The sequence below is a fragment of the Bos mutus genome, chromosome 22, assembly GCF_027580195.1.
Source record: "Bos mutus isolate GX-2022 chromosome 22, NWIPB_WYAK_1.1, whole genome shotgun sequence".
NCBI classification, from domain to species: domain Eukaryota; kingdom Metazoa; phylum Chordata; class Mammalia; order Artiodactyla; family Bovidae; genus Bos; species Bos mutus.
In genome coordinates this window covers 3,356,135-3,369,575 of record NC_091638.1, presented here as the reverse complement: position 1 = coordinate 3,369,575, position 13,441 = coordinate 3,356,135, and the positions used below count along the sequence as shown (strand labels likewise).

General features: G+C 46.9%; 1 protein-coding gene and 1 pseudogene across 2 annotated transcripts in view; both read right to left on the bottom strand.

Moving 5' to 3' along the window:
• Positions 1-4,480, bottom strand: part of LOC102281487 (large ribosomal subunit protein eL18-like) — a 75,755-nt pseudogene extending 71,275 nt beyond the window's left edge.
• Positions 1-13,441, bottom strand: part of LOC138983920 (CD99 antigen-like) — a 211,582-nt gene that overhangs the window by 73,014 nt on the left and 125,127 nt on the right. The gene's annotated exons all lie outside the window — the stretch shown is intronic.

The window sequence follows — 13,441 nt, the reverse complement described above, 5'->3', positions numbered from 1 at the left end:
TAGGTTAACATCAGCCAGGACACTGGGGCCTTGTTGAGTTGAAACAAAAATCAATGTGTTTTGCAGAACATTTTCCAGAAAACAATGAATCTGTAAGAACAATCACTCATGGGGAAGGTGATGAGGGGAGGTGAGAAGTCTTTGGCTCTGCAGAGAGAAACCAAATGAACATGGAATTAGTCTCATATTTAAAATTTAGGAGAAGCTGAAGAAACTAAACTTGTTTATCTTTTATAAAACAGTACTCCAAGGTAGGGCATGATAGATAACCCCATATAAATCCCGGAAAGTAAACAATGCTGAAGAAAAAAAAAGACTCCCTCTACCAATATTGGCTTTAAGATGAGAAAATGGCTGAGGCAGACAAAAGATTCTCCCTGCAGAACCACTTGTATTCCTGCTCCTTCCACTAAAACCAAACAAGGCTGTCGGTCATAGGGGTAGGTGTGCGGCTCACCATCCAGAAAATCAGGAGGCCTCAGTGGTCTCAGACCTGCTTTACCCCTCCCAACAAGGCTGATGCTCAGGTAATCAACAATTGCCCCGACCCAGCAGACACCAGAATGTGAAAATGAAAGTGTTAGGCATTCAGTCATGTCTGACTCTTTGCGACCCTGTGAATAGCAGCCACCAGACTCCACTGTTCATGGGGTTCTCCTGGCAAGAATACTGAAGTCAACTGCCATGCCCTTTTCCAGGGTATCATCCTGATCCAGGAATCGAACCTGGGTCTCCCACACTACAGGCAGATTCTTTAATGTCTGAATACTTAAAAGCAAAACAAAACTTCTAACCTAGTTGGAAAATGGCTGTAATCCTGAATCTCTCTGTGTGGCCCCCAACCTGATAGTCCTTGGTCTATCTTTGGTAACTTTCTGGAACCTCCCCACGATCCAGCATCTGAACGCTAACAGTAGGACTTCCCGAGTGGTTCAGTGGCTGAGAATCTGCTGCCAATGCAAGGGACACAGGTTCGATCCCTGGTCCAGGAAGATTCCACACACCCCAGAGCAACTAAGTCCACGTGCCCCAACTAGTGAGCCTGTGCTCTGCAGTCTGAGAGACCACCACAGTGAGAAGCCTGTGTACCCCAACTAGAGAGCAGCCCTGACTCGCTGCAACTAGGGAACGCCATGTGCAGCAACCAGACCCAGCACAGGCAAGATAAATAATTTAAAAAACAGTACAAAAAAATAACAATAATAATTGCTAACAGCAGCCACATCTGGGGCCTCCAAGAGCCTGCTTCAGGCTTAAGGCCAGGATGGTTAGGGTGAGTGGTCCCCACACCTTACCACTTAGTGAATATTAGCATCTCTTCATCCTCTTTCCTCTCCTTGTGGTGCTCAAGCAAGAGTGTTTACTTCAGGGTTACTTCTCCCCAGGCAAAACCATCATCACCCATCCCCATATCAGCCCTGCAGAGATACGGTTCCCAAAGTAGCCTTTGAAGCCTCGCCTTTCCTTTCTCCCCGAGAACGTAATACATAGCACTTCAAGAGTGCAGAAAGCTTGGACTTGGCCTCAGAGAAACCTGGGTTTAAACAAAGCTCTTCCCCTAGTTCCGTGGCCATCATGCAGCCAAGCTCCTGAGCCTCAGTTTTTCCACCTACAACACTAAAGTTCAACCACGGACTCTGGGGGGTTGGGGGATTGAGGGTAACGTGACAAAGTGCCAGGCACAGCACTGGGCATCTGCTGGGAACTTAATGAAATGCTCTAAGGTGATGCTCGCCCTAGGACAGGCAGTAGGTAGGACCCCTGGAGTGAATATTCGTGTCTGTCTCTGTACTCAAGATATGCTCCTTTCATTTCCTGAAATTTCTGTCTACTGTCTATTTTATGCAATAATGATCAACATCCTGCTCTCAGAGCCCACCTGGGTCCAGTCCAGGGGTCAGCAGTGCACCTGTATCTCTTGCTTCCATGACAGGACAACCCCAGGACCTCAACGACTATGGACCATCCATAACCACCTTCTCACGTGTGAAAAAGGACTAAAGTAACACCCAAGACACACTCACCTGACTTTGGCTTTGGAAATCCTGATACTGGGACTCCATTGAATTAACATCTTGCCCTGAGAACTGGCAGCCACGAAACACCAAGGTCGAGCAAGACCCCCCACCCCCGAAGCAGAGGGCCTGGTGCTTGCTGGGTCCTGCCAGCAAGGCCAGCCTCGTGGCTCTGGCTCCCGGGCCTTCCGCAATGCCGCCGTCAGGGCCAACGGCCCGAAATTTCACTAAGAGGCCAGGGTATGATGAAGTGCTGACAGCTTCCCCTTGTCTAGACAAGCTCAAGGCCAGGCCAACACATACTGAATTTTGAAATATGGTAAGTTTGAGAGTCAGGATATGCACTGATATAAGAACGTCCTCAATGAGAGCAGCTACTGCGCACTGAGCATGTTTGGGGCGCCATGCACTGTGCTCAAGATTCTCCACGTCATTTACAACCATTCAGAACAAAGCCACTCCCTCAGTTACACATCTGGGGTCACTGAGGCCCAGAGAAGTAAAATGATTTGCCCTGAGTCACACAGCTAAGAGAAAAGCAGGATGCAAACAGGTCTGCTTTTCCTCCAAAGCCCCGGTATCCTTCAGGGGGCCATTCCTCCCACTCATATTTAATTCTGACACTGGGGTGGAAATCATCATCTCCATTTTGCAAGTGAGGAACAGGAAATGTAGAAAGATCTACACTTGTAAGGGTGAAAAGAAAGAAAGTCGCTCAGTCGCGTCCGACTCTTTGCGACCCCATGGACTGTAGCCGACCAGGCTCTTCCGTCCATGGGATTTTCCAGGCAAGAATACTGGAGTGGGCTGCCATTTCCTTCTCCAGGAGATCTTCCCAACCCAGGGATTGAACCCGGGTCTCCCGCATCATAGACAGACGCTTTACCATCTGATCCACCATGGAAGTCCAGTATAAAAACCCAATCACGCTGTTTCCCTCCATCTAAAATGCATGCAAGTGTGCAGACACTAAAAGAAGAGTCAGCCTTTATTTCTTAAGAAAAAAAAAAAAGAAATTGGGGGGACTTCCCTGGTGGTCTAGTGGTTAAGACTTTGCCTTCCAATACAGGGGATGCGGGTTCAATCCTTGCAGGGAAATAAGATCCCACGTGCCTTGTGGTCAGAAAACCAAAACATGAAACAGAAACAATACTGTAACAAATTCAACAAAGACTTTAAAAATGGTCCACATCAAAAAGTCAAAAATAAAAACAAAAAAGTGTGAGGCAGCCTTGGGGATGGGTGGAGAGAGAAAATGAGTGACGATGATTCAGGATTGAAGGTGAGTCAGGCCGCCTCCATGAGGTCTATCAGCTCCATCTTCCCTGGAGACCGACTCCATCTCCAGGGAAATAGTAACCTGGGCCTGTGTGCTAAATCCCTTCAGTCGTGTCTGACTCTGGGTGATCCCATGGACTGTAGCCTGCCAGGCTCCTCTTCCATGGGATTCTCCAGGCAAGAATACGGGAGTGGATTGCCATTCCCTTTTCCAGGGAATCTTCCCAACTGAGGGATGGAACCCATGTCTCTTACATCTCCATCTCTTGCATTGGCAGGAGGGTTCTTTACCACAAGTGCCACCCGGGAAGCTCAAGTAACCTGTGGGTTTCCCCAAAATCAAGTTTGCCCTGTCTTTTTTTTTTTTTAGTATCCAAAATCTTTTTCATAGCAAGGTAGAACCTAGGGTTAGTTCTGTAGTCCCAGCTGGCTCCTAGGCATCTGGTGCACTCAAACTTCTGGCCCTCGGAGTTTACACAGTATTTGGTGTGGCTCTTCGGGGTTCATGTACGAAACGCCTGTACACCTCTCGGCCTTTGCGAGGACCAGAGAGGATAGTGCCACAGCCCTTGGGGAAGTCCAGAGACAGCTGTTCGAAGGTAAGGATCTTGTCCCCAGCCTTGAGGATGCAGCTCTGAGTGCCGCTGCTCACTCACAGGGCACACACCTTCAATTTGGGCACTTCCTGGACATACACTTGGGTTCCCTGGTGGCTCAGACGGTAAAGAATCTGCTTTCAATGCAGGAGACTCAGGTTCCATCCCTGATTGGGAAGATTTCCTGGAGAAGGAAATAGCAACCCACTCCAGTATGCTTACCTGGAAAATTCCATGGACAGAGAAGCCTGGTGGGCTACGCTGGGGTTGCAAAGACTTAGTCACGACTGAGCAACTAACACTTTCATTTTTTGGACACATGCACATCATGGGTTACAGTCCCCACAACCGCAGCTGTTTTGCCTTCCCCTGCAGGAATCTTTGTCTTCAGTATCATCCGGGAAAGGGCGGAGGTGGCCAGTTGGTGCCACTCCTGAACAATCTCTTCAGAACAACTTGATTGAAGGTGTAGTTGGTTTGTCTGACCAGAAACCTGCAGAGCTTGACCAACAGCCTTAGGTAGATGTCCTGGCTCTTAGGTTTCTTGCCTCAAACCTTTCACCCCTTGCTGTGGAGGATGTCAGCCCCCATGATGGTGCCTCCTACTTAGCCAGGTCCAGAAACGGCTTGCCCTCAGTCTTTGTGTTTTTTGTTTTTTTTTTAAACAGGCCTCACATTCCCAGCTCAACAGCGTGGTGGAAGAAGTATATTTGTCGCCTCCCAGCAGGGCTGCCAGACTTCAGATCATCTCCTATTCTCCTGCCTTCAGGGACTTGAACCCAGATCTTGCCATTTATTTTAATCGTGCAAAGTGCTCTCTTCCCTTGCTTTCTGGTCTGATGAGTTCAAGGAGTTTCCTCTGATCAGCCCAAAAGGTGACATGTCTCATCTGATAGGAACTGCTGATATTTGGCAAAAGGCGGCCATATGACTCGAACAGTCAAGGAGAAACTGAGACTGCAGTTAGCAAATGCTGCCTGCTGCAGGTGCCCCGCAGAGAGCTCGCTGGGGCTCGAGTTCAACGCCTTTGTTTCAAGCAAGCAGCACAAGCGCCATTGCTGGAGAATATTAAAAGAGTAAATGATGACGCCTTTACAGACTTGGCAGGCTCTCGCACCAAGGGGCTTCAGCATAACTGCTGGGAAACCATCCCAGACAGAGCGAAAGGAAGCAAAACCCCTGCTCTGACCAGCAAAATGCATCTGCAGGCAGTCCTCCCAGGGCATTTCAGCAGAAGCTAATATGATGTAAAATTTTAAAAAGGTGAAAAAGCACAAGACAAAACTTTCTTCAAGATCAAAAATTTCACAGACAGAGAAGGTGCTGGAGCAGCTTCGCTGGTTCACATGGTTGAGGACTTCTCTCCCTGGGCTGTGATGGGAGACACAGGCTCTGGGCCCACATGACCTTGGCGTTCCAGCTCTCACCCACAAGGGCGAGTGTACAGAACACAGCTCAGAGCTTTGTCACCCCTTAGATGTTGTAGCCCTTCTGAGCCCCTCATAAGAGTGGCTGCCTTAACTAAATGGGTCTCTGAGACCAATTTCTAGAAAAAGTGTATAATCTTATACACCTTCAGAGATGATCAAGTTCATCTGCCTCTGTGCTTCAAATAGAAAAACAGGAAGGCACGTGTGGGGAACCACTTGCAAAGGTGCTCTTGGAACGTTTTAAAAGATCAGTTTAATAACTATGAGGGAGCTCAGAGTGAACCAGAGTGTTTAGAGGAAAAAACAATTAGATTTTCCCCCATCTTCTTAATGAAAGAAGCCTATCTCAATTAGGGAGATCTTTAATAGGCCTTGATAAAGATTAAAATTAACTTCTGCCTAATTACAAAGTGAAAGTATTAGTCGCTCAGTCGTGTTAGACTCTTTGTGACCCCAGGGACCACAGCCGGCCAGGCTCCTCTGTCCACAGGGTCCTCCAGGCAAGAAGACTGGAGTGGGTTGCCATTTCCTCCTCCAGGGGATCTTCCCAACCCAGAGACTGAATCCAGGTCGCCTGCATTACAGGCAGATACTTTACCATCTGAGCCACCAGGGAAGCCCATCCGCCTAATTAGGTACTTGATGGTTTTCAAATTTACACCCAATACCCACTTCCTCCAATATTCATCTCAGAAAGCATAGACCCCTATGGGGCCCCTACACTCTCCCGTTTAGAGGGACTGGACACATGGGAGACACGGTCTTTCCCGTTCCTTCCACAGAAGTGCGTGACCAGGGCCTTCCCAACCATCCTCTGCAGCTGACTGACGCCTGTGCCAGGGCGCCGTCCTCCTCCCTGCAGTCTGTCCGTCCCTCACTCGGCCTTCCTCGTCACAGCAGGGGCGCCACCAGCATCCCAGCTGTTCAGTCAAGGAACACTCCCCATCTTTCCAGTAACATGCTTCCAATTACCTCCGACCCCAAAAACAGATCAAAAATCTGTTAGTACCAGTTGCAGTGTGCGTATATATGCTTTGAATGAAGACTGAAGTAAGTAGCTCGTGTTTGGGGCTATAATTTTATGCTCATTTAGCTGCTCTGGACACTGTACCTCCCATCATATTTATAGGTGTGCTGTATGGAGCTTGCTATAGGGAAAAGCACCTCTAGAAAAGTAGTCTAGTGGTACTAATAAATTTAATAATAATTCATAATCATATCAATTCATATTTATTGAGCTCACTAATTGCCAAGTACTTTCCTAATTGCTTTATATATTTTAATTCACTCAATCTTCACAATGATCTTCTGAGGTAAGCACTACCGTTACTGCGCTGATTATGCAGACGCATAAACTGAGGCACAGAGAGGTTAAAGCGGTAAATTGTCCGAGTGAAACAGTTAATTAAAAATTAAATGAAATGTTGTTAAAAACAATGATGCCTTAAAATAATTTATGACCAACAACATATAAGTCCATCAATCACACTCTGTGACTTGTAGAAATATTTAGAATGACAGCAAAAAAAAAAAAAAAAGAATAAAAGGACAGATTTTTAAAAAGTGAAAAAGCCGATTGCAGAAGCAAGAAGGTTGAAATAGAAATTGTACACACACAGTCATGAACTAGAAGAATCATGACTTAGAAGAAATACTTCTGTTGTTCAAGATGGAAAAAATACCACCACCACAATACAGTTTTTTGAAAAAATCTTGACCTCATATAATCAATGGCAAAATTAATTTAAATGTTAAAACTGTTGGTGGCCTGCGTACTGCGTGTCCTTGACGTGCATGGGTGCACGGGGAAGGGCTGCTTTGTGGATGGCTCAGAACGGAGCCTCCTGGGGGTCTAGGAGACGGCTGCTCCCTTCACCACACTCTTGGGGACACCCTGAAGGGAGATGACAGTGGAGCCTGTTTTTGCCTGAATTTCCGGGAATTTGCGTGGTTCAGAGAGACATGGGCACGAGAGCCCCAGGGAATGTGGCGGGAAGGAGGCAGGGCCAGCACAGCAGCCACCAGGTGCCACCAGATCAGTGCCACTCAGGCCGCGCCCGGGCACGGAGCAAAAACGCATCTTCAGGCTTCAGTCTCCCTCTGCGCAAAGCTGTGTCCCACAGGGCAGGGCAGCCCACGTTCCCAGGCTGAACATGTGGTCCTTAGGGCACTGTGTCAACCTGCCTCTGTGTCAACAGGGAGGTCTCGGGACAGGCCAGGCACGGTCGGGGGGCCACCCGGGTGGAGCCAGGAGAGTCCACACCGAGGAGGTCACAGCAGCAGTAGCTGGAGGAAAAGCTGAAGCCCAGAGGGTGTGACACACACGAGGGGTTCTGGGGAAGGCCTGGCAGGGTGTGCGTGTCGTTAGCTCAATCCTGGGACCCAGAGGGGACTGAGGCACAGGCCCACTGCAGCCTGGAAGCACGCACGCTCCAGGAGGCTTCCCATGGCATGCCTGTATCACCTACGCAGATGAAACCCAGAAAGCGAGCTCATGGCCATTCAGACATCACAAAACTGGAAAAGATAACTCATAGACTGAATGAGTGAACCAAAGTTCTAAAGATCTGGACAGGCTAGAATGATGGCTGACAATGAGTCAGATGAAATTTAATAAAGGAAGGAGATGGCTTGACAGGGTTCCTTGGCTGGATGAATCACCAGGAGGAATGAACATTTATTTGAAGGAAAAAAATCATGACAAGAGAATATTTTCTCTCTAATTCTTTCTCCTGAGGGGCTGGGCAGAGGCACGAGAGCACAAACAGCACAGCATCATCAACCAGTGTCCACAAACCAGGCTGTTCCTCCTCCAGACACCAACTCCCTGGTCTCTGCACTCCATCCAGGACAAGAACAAGAATGGCTTGTTGGGCTTGCTTTCCATGTTTTTTTTTAAAACGCTCAAACATAGAAATGAGGGCTTCCCTGATGTCTCAGAGATAAAGAACCTGCCTGCAACGTAGAAGATGGAGGTTCGATCCCTGGGTTGGGAAGATCCCCTGGAGGAGGGCATGGCAACCCACTCCAGTGTTCTTGCCTGGAGAATCCCATGGACAGAGGAGCTTGGCAGGCTCTAGTCCATGGGGTTGCAAAGAGTCAGACACCACTGAAGCAGAAAAATTAAAAGAATACTGCAATGAACTCCCACAGCCCTGTCACCTAGATCTGAATTATTAACCTATTGCCACATTTTGTGTATGTGTTTATGTGTGTGCTTATCCCAAGCATTTGAAAGTAATTCAAAACACATCAGCATACATCACATGATCATGTCATGATCACACTGACAACTAGCAACAATTCTCTCATAACATCCAATGTCCAGCCTAGATTCAAACTGCCCCAACCTGCTCCTAACATCTGTTATAGGTTTCCTTGTTCACACTAAACCCAGTCAAGGGTCCCACGTTAAATATGGTTGTCCTGTCTCTAATAATCCAGAAGAATCTTGCCATGTTGCTGGTTTTTAGATTCGTCTGGTTGCTTACTCTTTGTGTCCTTCTGGTTCCTGTATTCTCGGTATTTCCCGTAAACTGGAAGTCACGTCTACGTCATAATTAATTTCACCTTGTACATCTCCATCAAGAAGGTTTCATAGACAGTGGTTTTCCAAAGCCTTGCACCATCTTATGAGGCACCCCGCACCCACCTGTCTCACTTTTACTGATAAATCTGACTACACGGATAAGCAGTTATCACAGTATCTCTCCCTTATGAACACGTATGTTTCTTTTTACAATTAGCAAGTAATTTGTGGTATCATGTTTTCATGATGTGTGAGTATACTTTTCCCCACCAACACTTTCCATAAAGACTTTAATATCCATTGATGATCCTTGTCTGGGTTGGTAGTTTCACAGGGACTGTCAAAATGGGGATTTTCTAATTCTGTCATTACTTCTTTATTAGCTGCCATTCTTCATCAAAGAATTCATCCCTCAACAACCGCAAATAAACTACAGTTCCTCCTAAAATTTCACACTGGGTGTGTATATCCTCCTTGTATATGAGAATTCCACCCAAGCAGTGCATGATCTGTAACAAGGACTAGAATTCCACCCAAGCAGTGCATGCTCTGAACAAGGACTGGCACACTTCCCTGGAAACAGTTCGCTATTTCACGCTTTATAGGCCATGTGGTCTTTGTAGCAAGCAGTCAGCTCTGCCATTGCATGAAAGCAGCCATGGATCCGGAGGAGGCACTGGCACCCCACTCCAGCACTCTTGCCTGGAAACTCCCATGGATGGAGGAGCCTGGTGGGCTGCAGCCCATGGGGTCGCTAAGAGTCGGACACGACTGAGCGACTTCACTTTCACTTTTCACTTTCATGCACTGGAGAAGGAAATGGCAACCCACTCCAGTGTTCTTGCCTGGAGAATCCCAGGGACGGGGGAGCCTGGTGGGCTGCCGTCTATGGGGTCGCACAGAGTCGGACACGACTGAAGTGACTTAGCAGCAGCAGCAGCCATGGATCACCCATAAATAATTGAATACAGTTGTCATCTGATAAAACTTTATTTACAAAAGCAAGTAGATAGCTGGTTTACCCTTAGGCCACAAATTGCTTACCCTGAGCTACAGTAGTATCATTTACTTTTGCTGCCTTTTCTTTGCTCCACTGAGTGGCTTTCAAGGACTTCCCAGGTGGTGCTAGCAGTAAAGAACTGCCTGCCAATGCAGGAGACATAAGAGGCGTGGCTTTGATTCCTGGTTCTGGAAGATCCCCTGGAAAAGGGAATGGCAACCCACGCCAGTACTCGTGTCTAGAGAATCCCACGGACAGAGGAGCATGGTGGGCTACAGTCCATAAGGTTGCAAAGAGTTGGACATGACTGATGCAAATTAGCACACACGTGCGCAGTTGGCTTTTACAGCCCTTCTGCATCTGTTACGCAGTATGTCCTTCACAACAACCCCGGTGCCTGGGAGAAGCACACACACAATTGCTGCAGGCAGAGGATAGGAGGCTCAGGAAGATTCCCAGGGCTTGAATCTAGTGTCCCAGCTCCACACCTGATGTTCTCATGTCTACTGTCTCTCATTCTGTGATGGAAGTGAAAGTGAGTCACTCAGTCATGTCTGACTTTTTGCAATCCCATGGACTATACAGTCCGTGGAATTCTCCAGGCCAGAATACTAGTGTGGGTAGCCTTTCCCTTCTCCAAGGGATCTTTCCAACCCAGGGATCGAACCCAGGTCTCCCGAATTGCAGGTGGATTCTTTACCAGCTGAGCCACAGGGGAAGCCCAAGAATACAGGAGGGGGTAGCCTATTCCTTCTGAAGTGAATCTTCCTGACCCAGGAATCAAACCGGGTCTCCTGCATTGTGGGCAGATTCTTTACCAACTGCACTATCAGGGAAGCTCCCTGTGGATGGACACAGACCCCAAACCCATCATCAGGAGCAACAAATGCAATGCCCCAAAGACTTCTGAAAAATGACAGGTCAAACATGCTAATCACCAAAATATGCCTTCCCCAGGAAGTCAGCCACTTATTTGCTAGGATGAAAAATAAACCATTACAGCATAAATATACTCTGAAGACTAACAGTTATATTTTCATTTCCATGGAAAGAAAACAAAATTTTAAATGTTCTGAAATGCATAACCCAGATGTAAATTAATATCTGGGCTTATGTTTGTTAATAGAATATCAAAGTACATAGACGTGAAAACCCTTCATCTTGCTGTTTAACTTTGCAACTAAATCTATCAAAATACCAGAAGCCACAGTAGAAAATATGCACATGCACGCACGCGTGCACACACACACACACACACGTTGAAAATTATAAAGTTAATATACCCCCTAGTCAGTTAATACCATTGTTGTCCCTGCTATTATTAAAGACAGAGATGATCCTTAAATGATTAGGTAAAATGCCTATTTTTGCCTACCCATGTAGCCAAAAGAAGCCGGGAAAAGAAGACGGGTTAAATTCACAGGAACAAGCTCCAAATCTGTCAGCACACAATCTCACCACCACACAATCTTAGTGAAAACAGAACACTGAAGGAATCAAATTCCTTTTTTTCTTTAACGCAGAATGTGCCTTGAACTCCATGGGGAAAGACCAGATGCTTAAAGCTGGAAAAATCTTAGCCATCATTTTCCAGTCCCTCCTTTGTAGAAAGCTCACAAAGTTTCAGAGACACAGCCGTCCTTTCACCATGAAAGACAAACAGGTCAAGGAAGAGGACCCGAGAGTTACATTACAGGTCTAACCCTAACATTTTCAGGGAGAGGAATATATGCCCTAGGTTTAATATCTTAAAGTGAGATATAAAGCTGATAAATAGTTAAGTACAATATATTCTGTTCTCTGACCTTGAAGACCACTTTAAAAAGTTTTCAAATGTGTGTAAAGTCATGGTTTTTATGTCACTCAAAGTCAGCAAACTACCAAAGACAAGGGAGTTTGCTGTTGTGCACACCTGGTGCTGATGAGCAGTGATGAGCTACCACCAGGAGCCCACTGAGCCATGCGAACCCCCAACTACCAAGAGAAGCAAGACAATGGATGCTCAGCGCTACTGAAAATAACACTTTCCTATATATAATAAACTGCTGCACTCTTGCTGAGAGGAGGGCTTTACAATTCAATTAGTCTCTTGGCTTCCCTAAGTGCTTCTGCTGCTCAATCCTCCCCACTCCAGAGCAGCACCTGATCCTCAGGGCCCAGCCCACAAACCCTCCCGGCATCGGCTGCAGGCGTCTCATCCTTTGTTGGTGACACTGGGCAGGAAACAGGAGACAGCCTGTTCCTGAGGGCCGGGCAGTATTGGCAGTCGGGATGGTGGGTGTCCAGCTGCTCTGTGGAGTGCTGAATGTTGAGAAGGAGGAAGGGTGGGTGAGATGAATAAATACAACGTAAATAAGACATTGACATGTTAAGTGTTTAAGGGGATAACACCAAGACTTGTAAAAACTTTAAGTGGGATTCTTTCATTAGAAATAAGAAAGCGGGTTTTGCGAGAGCAAATTGGTGGCAGTTATTGAACAAAATAAAAGCACTTCAGGCTGATGCTCAAGCATTCCAACAACAGAAATTTTTAAACATGTTACTCAAGCCACAGTTTGTGCTAAGACGACATCATCACACACAGAGAAGTCAGGTGCGCTCCTAGAGGGCCCCCTTACAGTCAGCCCGGGGATGGCAGGCCTGTTTGCCCCCTCCCCTAGCTGCTTGGATTACAACAGGGAGCAATGCTGTCTGATGGGCAAAGGCATTTATGGTCAGCAGAGGGCCTGATGGCTGGTTTGCAAATTATCCACATTGGCAGCTGGGATCTCTTTCCCCCAAACTGCAGAGAACCAAGACTGCAGTCTGCACTTTCCTCTTTGTACCTTCTTGCTTCTCATCCTCGTGGTTGCCCATTAAAAGTGATCGCCTTTGGAGGGGAGATCAGAAATCCTGCAGGGGGGGTCTGTTCTTCCAAACGAGACCATAAAGATGGGGGTGTTTTTTCATAAAGCTGTTTTTCTTCTGATCTCTTCATTTTGCAGCTAAAATATTTCAACCTCCTTGGGATGAAAGAAGAACTGTAGAATATTGATTTTTTTTCCTTCCCCATATAAATTCATGACAAATGGGGAACAAAAGCTTACCTGGAAGTGTGGATGTCTAATTAAAATTTTATTCTCAAGTGAAAACTTCTCTAGAAAAGAGCGGGGGGGAATGCTCCACTTCCACAGTCCTCCTGCGTCTCCGTCCTCCTGGGGACACGTCCCAGGGGGCTCAAGAGACTAATGATGAAAATAACCTAAGTGTGTGTGTGCGTGCAGATGCACGAGTGCTAAAAGTGAGACGCATCTCTCAACACACTCTGTTCCTACGGGTCAAACGGGAAATACGTGGCACCTGCTGGGAGGATGGTGGGGTTTTGCCGTTTCAGTAGCAATGGGGCTCCAGTCCTGTGGACGGCCAGGGGAGGCCTAGACAGGTGTGAGCTCTGCATGAATGACAAGAAGTCAGAAAACATCTGGAGAATGAATTGGAGCCACCCTCAAATAGGCCCATTTCATAAAGGTCTAGTGTTTATTTATTTATTTTTTTAATGTGGACTATTTTTAAGGTTTTTATTGAATTTGTTACAATATTGCTTCTGCTTTTTG